Source organism: Hesperophylax consimilis, chromosome 27, assembly GCF_061612785.1.
Source record: "Hesperophylax consimilis isolate HC1 chromosome 27, BYU_Hcon_1.0, whole genome shotgun sequence".
NCBI classification, from domain to species: Eukaryota; Metazoa; Arthropoda; class Insecta; order Trichoptera; family Limnephilidae; genus Hesperophylax; species Hesperophylax consimilis.
This window is the reverse complement of record NC_142862.1, coordinates 13,062,163-13,075,519: the sequence shown is the minus strand read 5'-3', so window position 1 is coordinate 13,075,519 and position 13,357 is coordinate 13,062,163. Positions and strand designations below refer to the sequence as shown.

Sequence of the window (13,357 nt, the reverse complement as noted above, 5' to 3'; positions counted from 1 at the left end):
ATCGATCTTTGATTAAATAGTGGTGCATACAAAGTATTTTATTTTCATAAAATTAAAATACCCCTTTACAGTGGTTAATAAGTGCCAACGTTCAGTGGAACGTAGGTATTTATTTTTATTTGAAATAAATAATACAATATTATATTATATCACGATGCATTTTTTTATCGTTTTCCAAAGGAATGTTTCATCCGCCTGCCATCTGTTGCCAGGCTACGAGGCTACAAACAAAGCGTGGAAACCGAGTGTCAGTTGTATATAAATAATATATTATATTATGGAGGTAAAGCAGATTCCTTCCCCATTTCACCGACGTACGTTCTAGGTGCATCTCTATTGTGTTCGGTCCTGCAAAAAGTGACAGCAATAGATTTTTTACGCCGCAGTATCTAAATTCCAAGATGGCCGATCAGCTAATATTTTTGACGTGAGAGTGAAGCTGTACGGTCGTGTTTTACTCTATATTTGGGCGTGATTCGGGCATAAACTATTCGAAAGTCAGTGAAATCGTGTATTAGTGCGCCGTTCGTGAAATAATTTAATCAAAATTCTAGTTTTCGGTGTGTGATAAGAGGATTTTTCCGTGAAAACATTCCGGTGAGTTCATGATTACCACATAACACGGCCACTTCCTACTCCGTATTTGTATATTATTTCCGCTCTCCCTGTGTACATATTATTATAATTTCTAGTAGAATGTAATAGACAACTAATCGGTGTAAAATATGCAATTGTTTTAAAACTGCGCACTTGTGTTATGGGCATTGTATTTACTTTATTTCTTCGGTATTTTGCCATTGTCCATGCATTTTGACATGTCAATGTCTATTTTCTCCCGTCATAACCTATTTTCTTATTGTTGCGTATATATTCGAAAGCAGGTTGAATGTTTTCAACTTTCAGAGAGCAACGATCTTTTAAAAGCGGTAAAGCAACGCAATTTTGCCCAAGTAACTGTACAATAATTGTAATCCGCTCTGATTGTTGTCATCCGCGAATATGGCGAATATTACTTTTTACATTCTTTTCTATTTGCTTCGCATTTTATAGACTAATCAAAGTGAGAGGTATTTCTGTGTTATCAATCAATTTACTGTACCGGTATCGTGTGCTCCATTAGCCACTACTCACTCAGGCGAATAATGTACAAGATTTATTATAAAGAAACTAGCCTATCCAATATCATGCAGTTTCTAGAAAATCTTCATTTTTTTGTTCATTTCTCCATTAGAACTTTTTTTATTCGCGTCATGCAAGTAAATTACAAACCTTTATGTATTATTTCTCATAAAATAAACACAAAAACTTGTGCAGATGATGATTTTTACTCCATAAATAAGTATTTCGAAAACTCGTGTTTAGTTGTTTTTGTGCAAATCGCACGGGAGTTCGACTGGTCAGAGCCAATGATCAGTTTCACCCTCGGTGGGTTAGGGTTCTTTGTTTTGTTTATTATTTGTTTTCATTTCCACTGATTGGTAAATGGTGAAATCCACTACTCATGATCGCAACGTTTTTTGAAGTGGCTTTAGTCGTGTTTGGTGACCAGATCCAAATAGCCAGGTACTTCTGAACGTTCCTCTTCCCCGTCTCCTTCCCTTTCCTACTACCTTCAACCTCCCAACACACCCCGATTGGGGATATCATAGTCCCACAGGCTCCGACCAGTCTGGAGCAATGGGAACTCTTGAGATTTAGGAAGGAAAGGAGATGGGAAGACGAAGGTTGATAAGTACATGGCTGTTCACCAAACACGACTAAAGATATTTCAAGCAACAAAGTTTAAAATCTGAATGGTGGTCTTTCACCTGGGCAATACTGATAGTAGATCTATCAGTATTGCCCTAACCACTCTGGTTACCATTTGTTCAGAATATTCTAATGAGAGAGTGTAAAATTAATTTGATTTTATTATTTTTCACTTTTAGTATAAGTACCTACCTACCTGTCACTGTAAATTGAATTCTTATCGTATATAGGTACCTATTTTAAAAGTGGATGGTTTTATTTATGCCAAAGTAGATGCTTTTCGAGATGATGAGAATAATTATTTCGGTGTTTTATGCATTAATTGATGAATATTTTAAATAATAACCGGTTGGACAATGTAGAGAAAATAGAAGAAAAATCATCATATTCATTATTTTTGCATAACGGTTGTTCCGAACAGTATTATAATAAAAAAACATAGTTTTTTTTGGGTGACCCTTCATATGAGTTCCCCCGTCTGTATAGTGTAAAGCCAGGGGAACTATATCGCCACCTGGTTGGGCGACGTCGGGAGGTGGGTTAAAGAAGGGGCTGAAGTAAGGGTTTTGTTAAAACATAATATTTTGAAGAGGCCCGTAATAGACGAGGGGGAATTTTTACTTAGAACGAGTCCTTTTCGTGCTGCTGACATCAACTGTGAATGGTTGTTTTACTCTACAGTTCGTCAAGATTATCGCTAATCGCTAGTCCACCGGTGCACAGGGCTCTACTGAAATAGCCGTAAAACAGACTCGAATACTTACGTTTCGTTTGTGCATTAGAGATAGTCATCGATCTGTTATAGCTCACACAGTGACAGTTGACCCAAACAATACAAGGTTAGGATTGTATGTACTGGTGCGTGCGTATGTACGCACTTCCGACAGACAAACGTCACTGAGAAACAGCCTTTTGTCTTGCTAATTGCAAGGGTTGACCATTTATTGTTATTAATGAAAAGGGACAACAATAATTATTAATGTACCTACACTGGTGGAATTTGAATATTCGAAAAGTTTTTGTAGTTATACTGGAATTTTCTTTTCTGTAATAGGATAAGAAGTTTGAAACATGCTGAATGCAAGCAACGCATCTGTGTGAGTTTTGTGTACGACTCAATATCCGCTGTGATACTTATAACAACGGGATGTTAATAAAGAAAAAAAAATTGGTTCAAAATGACTTTTTTTTTTATAATGACGGTTTTAGACTTTCGACCAGTGTCCCGTGCTCAACATAGATGATTCCGCACGGATGATTGATGATATTATCAAAAGATTTATTATTTTTATCAAAATTAGAAACCACTGAGGGACGATAACCATTATTACGAAAACAATACTTAGTTCTTATCTCACATCGAGAGATCGTGTTTTTTTAATTACTTCTTTTTGGCAAAATCATTAATAACATTTTTATAATCGTATTTCGCATAAAATTAATTGAAGAAGATATGGATTTTTTTACAGAACAGGTAAATAAATTTCATTGGTCTGTCCAAATATAACACGGAGAAAAATGAGTATTTCTAATTTATTATGAATCTTTTAAAAAATTTTGGAAATCCGGTTAAAAACGGGATTGCAGGCTTTCTCCATTCTTTCCCACTACCTTGAGCCTCCCAGCATTCTTCCATTGGCTACATACAGTTGGGACTCTTGTGCGGTTTTCACATCGAAGCCCAGTATACAATCCATACTCGCAAAAGGCAACCACCAAATCATAATGCAAATGAGGTCCCATTATTAGCAACCGTTAATATTCGTTCGTGTCCAATAAAATGCTTCGTTTTGACTTGGATTGATGGATAACCGACCATTTTTTATTGCTTTTTGTTTAGATGTTTTTTCTAACCGACCACGCCAAGTCTCCGTAAGGGAAAACAGTAGTAGGTCACGAAGGAGCATGTTAAAATTAACATCATTGTACGTTTCCTCGTTCTTAATTTAATTTATTTTTTGAATAACTTAGTGAGTAATAACCTCAAATTGTAATATTTAATTATTGAAGACAATATTAGTGATTTCTAAACGAAAATCTTAAACAGAAAAATGAGAAAAAGATACGGTCACATCTAGGACTCGAACTCAGGACCCTTGCCTTGCCGGGGCACCACTCTACCAACTGAGCTAATGGGTCCTTCGGTCATATTTAATACTTCGAATAATATTAAATTATTATACCGTTAAAAATCATAAAAAGATACACGTGATCGCATCTTTTTCTGATTTTTCTGCTTCAGATTTTCGTTTAGGAATCGCTAATATTGTCTTCAATAATTAAATTTATTTTATTTTATGTGAAATACCTCACAAGAGTCCCAACTGCTCTTCAACAGTCCGGAGCCAGTTAGATTATGATATAATAACAATAATATACAGGGTGTTAAGGGACGTACTTGACTTACTACCAGTGATTCCTGTTATTGTTTCGAGCAAAAAAAAAAATTAAATTTTGTAATCCGGTAACGTTTTTGATGCCATTTTTTAAATATATTTTTATTCTACTGTTAACTCAGCCTAGTAGCCAAACAACCCCTTATCCGATCCTAACTGTCCAGTACCTACTGATTTTTTAATGTTTTAAGTTTTAAAAAAATGTCTCCGGATTCCGAAATTTCATTGACGTTTTTTACTCCAAATAATGTCAAGAATCACTGGTTACAGTAAATAGGAAGGATATGGAAATATTGTGCTAAGGAGGTACCTGGCTATAAAGATCTGATCACTAAACACGTCCATTGCAACGTTTCGATTCTGAATGCCTTCCAACAGGGCGATACTGACAGTATCCACCTTTCTGGTTAGTTGCTTTGTTTCAATTATTGCTATAGCCTCTCGGAGATAAGTTCGCGTTCAAACAAATAATATGATATGATCACCTGTGAAATTAATAAGTGTGACGCATTGGTGATAATATTATAAAACAAGTTGTGAATTTAATTAATAACCTGAAGGTGTCATACCTATATCGTTTGAATAAATTATCAAAACACGAACCAACTACGAGATTCCAGCTTATTTTTATTGCTTACTGTCGAATTACGTACGGTTGATTTTTGAAATGCCAAAACTATTAACGTTTTGAAAGCACGAGTCAGCCTGCCTTCGTGGTTTTGCGATATTTACCATCGTGAAGGTAGGTTTCATTGCAATTAAATAATCTTATTTTTAATCGTTGTTTATTTATAAATATTTTACACTAATTTGAATCAGCGAGGCGTGTCTATGGCCCGGTTTATCGGCCAGTCCGTATCCTCGCTATGTATGACATTCCTCGCTCAAATTTAACCGAGCTTAATCTGCCTCTCAAGCCTTGGTTATTTATTTATTTTATTTATTAATCTTAAGTTAGCTCACATCTTCGTGTGTGCTAATAGTTTTATAAACATATAAACATGTACATTGTTTGGCAAACATAATCTTTCTTTAAATATTTCAATAAAGTCACAAAAAAAGAAACATTAATAATTGAGATAGACCATAGACATATGAATATTAGTAGACCTGCCCTAAGTGATTAAAAGCGTATTATCCCCACTCCCCATACCGGTTCCATTGGAACCGGCTGTGCTGGCGTATGGCCTCAAGTGAAATTTGAAAACGTGACGTCATCATTCTTGTGCGAACTATGGTCGAGGCATCATCGGTTCATTTTACGAAATAACACGGCAAAATGTTGACTTGTACTATGAAAACTTGTAAAAATAGATGTGAAAAAGAGAATAAACCCAATTGTCGTATTACATTCCATATATAAGCATTATTTTACTTTATTTTAAGCATATTCACATCGTATAATATAGATCAGTTTTAGAAACATATTATACTATCACATCGAGAAACGTCTGGACGCGAAACACAAAGCTGGTTGGTTGCTGGGAAGTAAATTATGAACATTTATAAAAGTGTCTTAACTAAATACTTAAACGAAATATTCGACTCTGAAAATACAACCGAATTTTTTTGCCGAATTTGGACTTCGCAAATTAGTTCATAACGTGGCGAGTAATTTGCGCTCCCATGTAAAAATGTCTATTCATTCAAAAGCAGATTTTACTTTTAAGAACTAAATGGTGATATTATAATGCGAGATGCCTATTTACTGTCAGATTGATTTATTGACGAATCACAGTCAGCCTTACGCCCTTCGTTCTTCAACAGTTGATTTTACCCCTCGCCATTATCTTCTCGTCTATTAATTCCTATGTCTGTGTGATAGACATATTTTCTTAATTCATTTTTGAACTTATTAATATTTTCTATCACAGCAATTTCCTTCGGGATTTTGTTGAGAGAGTTGAACGGCCTGGTACATCAGAGATTTTTGGGTGCTTGTTTTTTTTCTTGTTGGCAATCTAATTTGCTTAGAATTTCTCGTCCCGTGTCCGTGTATCTCGTTATTGTAATTTATTTAGCCGCAGAATACTCACCGAAATCTACGTAAATTGCCTAATTTTAATAATTATGAACTATTATATTCATAGAGCGATGAGAACTATCTATCTTGTTAATTAATAATCAATCTAAAATAGGAATTTTAAGAATTTCAACGTCAGGAGTTTGATTTCAGCGGTTAATTTCATAAATAGTGTACGACTCCGGCAAAACAAACCGTTTAAAATTAGTATTCTCGCATGTAACACCATGCTAATTCAAATGGAGAACTTTATCAAAATAAACTCTTAAAAAAATTATCCGCCTATATATATTTTAGGTTCATGAAATAAACGTTTTGAAAGATCGAGATCTCCCGACGACAGTAGAAATCACAGATATATCACTCACGTAGACAGTAGTTTGGTTTTATGAAGCTAACAATAAGCAAGTTCCTCTATTAAAATCATAGACAATCCGTGTAATATGGGTGATATCTAGGCTTGCGACCCATATACATACGGTCTATGTTCCTAGCCGCGCTAAGCTCGACTTTCCAACCAAACCGAGCTTAAAATCAACTGATATACCGGTCCTGTGTCGGGATGTGCAGAGGTGATAACCGATCTTAGGGAGGTTGGTACCAATCGAACCTGAGCGACTGTTGAGCTAACCTACTACTGCTCAACCTACGCTCAAACAATGAATTGATTGGTGTTACCAATAATATGCAATGTTCGCTTATCGATGTAATCTGTTTGCATTGATTAAGTTCTTTTTATCGTACAATGTTTAAACTGTCGGATGAAGGGAGTGGTAGATACTCTCAGTAGTTTATTTATCTGATTTAATGATTATCGTACTAAAGTAAGTAATTTTAATATTTTCATTCATAATTATTGGTTTCAAAAATGAACTAAAACCGCACATTCCGAAACGGTTTCAACTGGCTACAACGTCATTATGACATAGAAAACGCCAAATGTCTATTAAGATGGCTGTCACCAACATCGCCCGCCGTAACTTAAACACCGCGAAATTCAAAAACTTGTCACTTTGGCGGAAAATCGAAAATGACACTTTTATATTTAAAAATATCAAAATACCCTATTCATAATCGAAATGTTACTTGAAATAGCTTTAGCCATGTTTAGTTACCAGATTTGAATAGCCATGTACTTCCTTACCTTCCTCTTCCCCATATTCTTCTCTCTACTCCCTCCATCCTCACAACATACCCCAGTTGGGCATGCCATAGTTCTACTAGCTCCGGGTAGTCAAACTAAGGCATACCCATGAGACAGACAGTGAAGATGGGAAAAGAAGGTTAGGAAGCATCTGGCTATTCAGATCTGGTCACCGAACAAGGCTTAAACCGTTTTGATTCTGAATGGTGATCTTTCACCAGGACGATAATGAAAGTACCTTCCACTCTGGTCTACAATAATTGTAATGCATAATTCCGTCTGATCTTACTACAATTATTGTAGATGCACCAATTAGGCAGCAAGTATGATTAATTTGTGCGAATTGTGGCTAACATTGAATAGAGCGTTGGTTGGTTGTTTGCCCGAGGCCAGTTTGACTTTTGGGCACGACATTGCCGAGTTTTGCATAAAGTCCGATTGTGTGCTCAGATATGATGTCGGGGTCAGTGCGACCTATATAAAACACCCAACGCACGGATTGATGAAATCGATTTAATTAAATCAATATTCAGTTTGGATGTTTTCTCTGTCGGTCGAAGAGTGGTAGATGCTCTCAGTATCGCTCTGATAGAAAACCTGAAATGGCTTTAATCTTGTGACCAGATATGAATAGCCAGGGTTTCTCTTTTCCATCTCCTTCCCCTGCACGCTCCCTCCTGTCACACAACATATCTCAAGCACTTGTGAGTTTTTTACGTTAACTCCACACAAGAGACCCGATGAAAATAATTTCTGTACGGGCCTATATCATCTTTGGGGGTGCTGTGGGTAGGTTCTTTTTGAGGCTAGGAATGAGTATCTTCGAGACCCACGTTGTAAGAGGGAGGGAACACAGGGGCCGGCAAATCGTTTCACAGCCGAGATGTCGAACTCAAGAACGAAATATTACCCATTCGCCTGTGATAAATTTCAACCGTGTACAAATGTTGGGCGTTTGGCGTATTTCCCTATTATGCACCGGTGCCGATGTTCCTCGGAGCATCTTCCATTGAAATACTGGTAGAACAAGGACAGCTTTCCTACCTGACGCCTAAAGTTTGCAATCCTTTTGTTGAGATAGGAGAATCTTTCAAATGGACCTTCCGTTTCTGCACAGAGGATTTTTTCAAGTGTCTTGGGGGTCAAAATCAAAGGCGGCTGCCAAATTCAACAGTAGAGCGCACTTGTGCGGTATTCACAAAAAAGTGGAACAATGACATTCTAACTTTGGGAATTGTGAGTACATACTACTTCTAACTTGTTAAAGTTTCCTCCGTTGGTCAAATATGAAATCATAGACCAATAAACGCACCACCAAATGCGGAGCCATCATAAAGGTAGCGTAGAACCTTGACTAGCCGAGAATGCATATAAAACAGCAGACTTATCGCATTTCCTACTGAATGACGACTTTCCTATATAATTTAGTACACTGTGCAGTATAATATGTGTTTTATTATGACGCGTCCAGCAAGATCCGCACGCCATGTCCTTCTGGGGACAGCAGTATAACTGGTTTGTTTCCTTAAGACGAGACAACACTCTAAAATAAAGCCAGAATCTTAATGACGTAAGTGAAGCAGCCGTGCACAAAAAAAATGCGACGCGCGGCTCTTGTGTAACGAACAGACCTGCGGTTGAATTTGCCCTGTCAAATCTAGAAAATAAAGTATGAATAAGTGATGAATTCTTGTAAAAACAATTGTCGAATTTGACCTAGAAAATCGTTTTTCCGTGGGGTTTATTTTAATTATTTCTAATAAACGTATTACTAAAATCTCAATTGTTTTTAGAGGAATTCCCCAGAAAGTTAGTAATTCAAAATCTGGTGTTCACCGCTAATTTTATAGTTGAAAAACGTTTTATAAAATTTTCGAAAATTTTTACATAAAATATTTTATGGTAAGTTTCTGTTTTTTAATCTTAAATGCAAATAACTTACTTCCGTAGGGAGCACTCTGGAAACATTTGTCATTTTAGTAATACGTTCATCAGAAATAATTGTTAGAAATAGCTGAGCAAACCCGAGACAAATTCTGTCGGGTCCTTAGCTTTATGTCGCCTTAACACACATGCATCGCGCTTTGTCTGCAGGCTGTAACAGCTGGACGGACTCAGTGCAATATCAACCCGTGGCTGTTCGTACCTCACATCATTGGGAGTTGAATCGGAAATTTGTATAGGAAAAAAATGCTCCGGTTGGATAAAAAATTACCCAAACTTTCCTCAGAAACTCACTGAAACCAGAAAACCTTTTCTGGAAATGCAGCAACAACAAAAAAAATCTGCTGTAATGAACTTATTCTATTACTATTGTTAACAAATTAGTTTATGCAATAATTATTAGCCTGAAACACATTGTTATCCTTTGTGCTTTGCATACAACCTTGTCTTGCTTGTTGCGCACCCGGTTACCCAGTAAATGCCCTAGATTTGCATTTCTACCACTCTAGCGCCAATATTATATTATGTACTTTGTTTTTTGTTAACTATTTCTAGGGACAGAAAGTCCATACGTGCTGAATTCATTTAGCACGTAGAGTATTAATTTCGGACTAGCTCTTGGGCAGTGTTATTCGAACAGCATGGAATTTAAATTGCGTTAAAATTATAATACAAACTTCTTTTTTATGGGATATTACTGTACAAACGCATAGAGAAAACCATGACTGATGTATGGCACAGACGGTGTAGGCACGGTGCTGAGTGCACGCTGCCAGGGATGGTCAGAGAACAGTGCTTCGCACCGGTGGCTGGTGGCGGTGTAACGCACGAATCATGCGACACTACTTCGCTGATGGACCGGTGACATCATGCTGGACGTGCTTGTACTTACTTGCATGCACGTGAAAGAGGCGAATCTTGTTGTAGGTCATGGCGTTCGTCAATGCAATTGTAACAACTAATACAGAAGAGTTAGTAGTGTCTGATTAGTTCGTTGACTTTTGTATATTACGATTCTCGACATCACGTCCAAACTGTTCCCATCTGCCAGTAGGACTGTGTCATCCCCAGTTGGGGTATGTTGTGACGTTACGAGGCTGGATGGATGAGGGGAGGGAAGGTTTGGGAAGTACCTGGCTATTAAAATCTGGCCATAAAATACTGATAAAGCCATTTCAAGCATTGCTTTTAAGACTGAATGTTGGAGAGTATTCTACCACTCGAATGAAATGAATCCAATACAAGTTAGTGTATGCAGAACTCTTGAACGTTATAAATTGAGCATTTCTCGAGTAGACTCGTATCTGTAGCAGTTTTGAAAGGTCCACTGACGCCTTCTTCCGCCCACGTCTTGAAATTATGTTCGAACGCCTTGCTGGAGAGGAGTGTAGATTTTATATTAATCTTACACCACGTAAAATAAAATTAAGTTTTTTTTTATCGTGTGCTAATATTTTATTGCTCCATTAATTTTAATGACCCGATTAACTGTATGGAATATTTAATTTATTCGAAATATTGCACAATTTTTTTTTGTAATAATTTTACAATCTTCTCAAATGTATTTTTTTTACATTTACTCCACATAGGAGGCTCTGAGAAAAATAGTTCATCTCAGTGCATGTGCATCTTTGGGGGTGACGTGTGGAGGGGTCTTTTTGAGAAGATGAAGGTGTGAACACAGGTCTACCCGTGTACAAATGTCTGGCGTGTTTCCCGACTATGCACACGGATGCCGAAGGGATCATTGACGACGCTAGTTACTCGGAGCATTTGAGGAAAATAATTTCCCTCAGGGCCAATATCATCTTTGGGTATGCTGTGTGGAGGGTCTCTTTGAGGAGAGGAAGTAATGAATCGTAGGTCTTGAAGGGGGAAATACAGAGGTCGGCAAATCGTCCCACGGCCGAGGTCTTGAACTCGAGAACTAGTCGTAGGAAGAGAAATTTAAGAACTAGTTTGTTTTTTTGATGCATTGAATTTCAGTTTTTCATTTTATAGATTCTGAACAATATCTTCTTCTTCCTCTACTTAATTTTTATTTTCAGATCTTAACGAAGGTTGTACAATAATCATTGCGATCTGAAGAACAGAGAGTAAAGCTCGAATTTAAATTTAAAAAAAAACTTTTAGCAGAAGTTTTCATATTTTACATTAGTACCTACCTATAAGACGTATTCTCATTCAATAAAATGTTTAATTTTTATAATATTTGGCCAATTTGTATATCGCCGTTTTCGTGAAAAATCGCCTCAAATCACAAGAATCCCAACTGTCCCTAGCCAACTGTATTATAAGTCTGGAGGGATTGGCGAAGGGAAGGAGATGGGGAAGAGGAAAATCTGGTCACCAAACACGCCTAAAGCCATTTCAAGCGAGGTTTCGACTGTGAATGGTGTTCTTATTTAAAAATAGAAAATTATCCAATTCTGTTCTGGTAAGTGATGTATCCAAGCGCTAACTTCTGCAAATGTTACTTAACTTTCGTGGCGACTTGATTTGAGCGTTACTTTCTTTATCTGATTCGTAATAAATCATCCTTTATTCATGTCAATGTCGGCCTTCCTTATGCCAAGTTTTCAATGATATCACATTATAATAGGTTGCCTTATTATTGCTTCGGAACCCACTCAAATAATATGCATGCCGGCCATACAGGTTGTCTGCTACTCGATGCGAAACAAAAGCGATGCCATACGTAGTAATGCAAAATTATGCGTTTTTGGTTTGAAAATTTGGTCACCTAGAAATGTTTCAGATGCTTTAATTAAATACTGCGAGTAGAATACATCTTGGCCTTTGAAATAATCGAGTATTTTTTAGATAAGATTTTTTATAAGCCCAGAAAAAAATTATGTATAGTTCTATGAAAACTGCTTTAAAGTTCAAAATCTCCTACTTACGAACCCATTTTCGGTTATGATTTTATTGTATAATGTGGCAAATTAAGTTATTTATAAAATGATCGGAAAAAAAATTTATGCCTGAACATCCACAAAATAAAATAAAAGGCACTTTTATGCCATGTTTTTTTCGTGCACAAATCAAAACAGGCGGATGGTGTTAGCTGAAATTTAAACCTTATAGCCATCTACGTAAGGGTTGTTATTGATAGCGGCTCAATTTAAAATATTACACGACGTAGTGCATCGCCTTAAAGGATATTATATGTACCTATGCTTGCACAATGTGCCGAGGACCAGGAGGAAGTTTGTGTTACAAAGATATTAGTTCCCGACCAGGCATCAAGAATTCAATCCTCCGCTAGACAAGTCCTCCACCGTTATACAGGCAATAAAAAAATGTTGATAACAACGATGATTACTGAATTAACAACACTGGTATTGTGCAGTAAATCTTGTAAAATAACTAACTAACCATCACGCCTTTTCTCCGCAGGGGTAGGCAGAAAGGACGGACCGCCCAAACAACTCGATCTTGGCACACACTTCTTGCCTCATTCACATACTCTATTATTCTGACTCTTGACATGGCCCGACTCGAGTATCTGATTCACTTGATCGTACCATGTCTTCCTCGGTACCATTCTGCTACCATTCGCATTCGCATCATATATTCTCCTTACACTCCTTTCTTCGCTTATTCGCTCTACAAGCCCAAACCTTCTAAGCGTCCTTGTTTGTAAAATATATATCATGTAAAAGCCCATCCATATAAATAAAAATGTAAATGTTCGTGTGTTCAAAATCTTAAATCTCCGAAAGTTCTTTGAAACAGTTTTCTTTGAAATTTTGACACAACGTTGTGCATTCGAATACGCGTGTATTTTAATACACCTATATTACATAGATGTTTTCTTCGCATGTTCTCTGTTGGACAAACATGCTTTTTTTTTTAAACAGCGCCATTTGTTAGACGTAAAAGCAACTCGCGCTATTGTTCTCTATTTGTACAGACATACTGAGCCACACGAATTCTTCGTACTTTTTAAAGATTACAAATTTCTCAAAATCAAGGAATGATAGAAGCCAAGTCCTCGACGAAGTTAGCCGAAGTTCGAAGTGCGTGCCCACACACTCGTGCAACTTCGCGAGTAACGCTTCGAGTCCTTTGACTCGGGCGCATTTGCCGACAACAATC

The 13,357-nt window shown here is 36.9% G+C and overlaps 1 protein-coding gene across 1 annotated transcript in view; it reads left to right on the top strand.

The window, feature by feature from the left end:
* Positions 1–397: 397 nt before the first annotated feature.
* Positions 398–13,357, top strand: part of vlc (disks large-associated protein 2) — a 67,160-nt gene continuing 54,200 nt past the window's right edge. The window contains exon 1 of the mRNA XM_089648430.1: positions 398–597. The gene's annotated coding sequence lies outside the window, so the exon portion shown is untranslated. The remainder of the gene's footprint in view (positions 598–13,357) is intronic.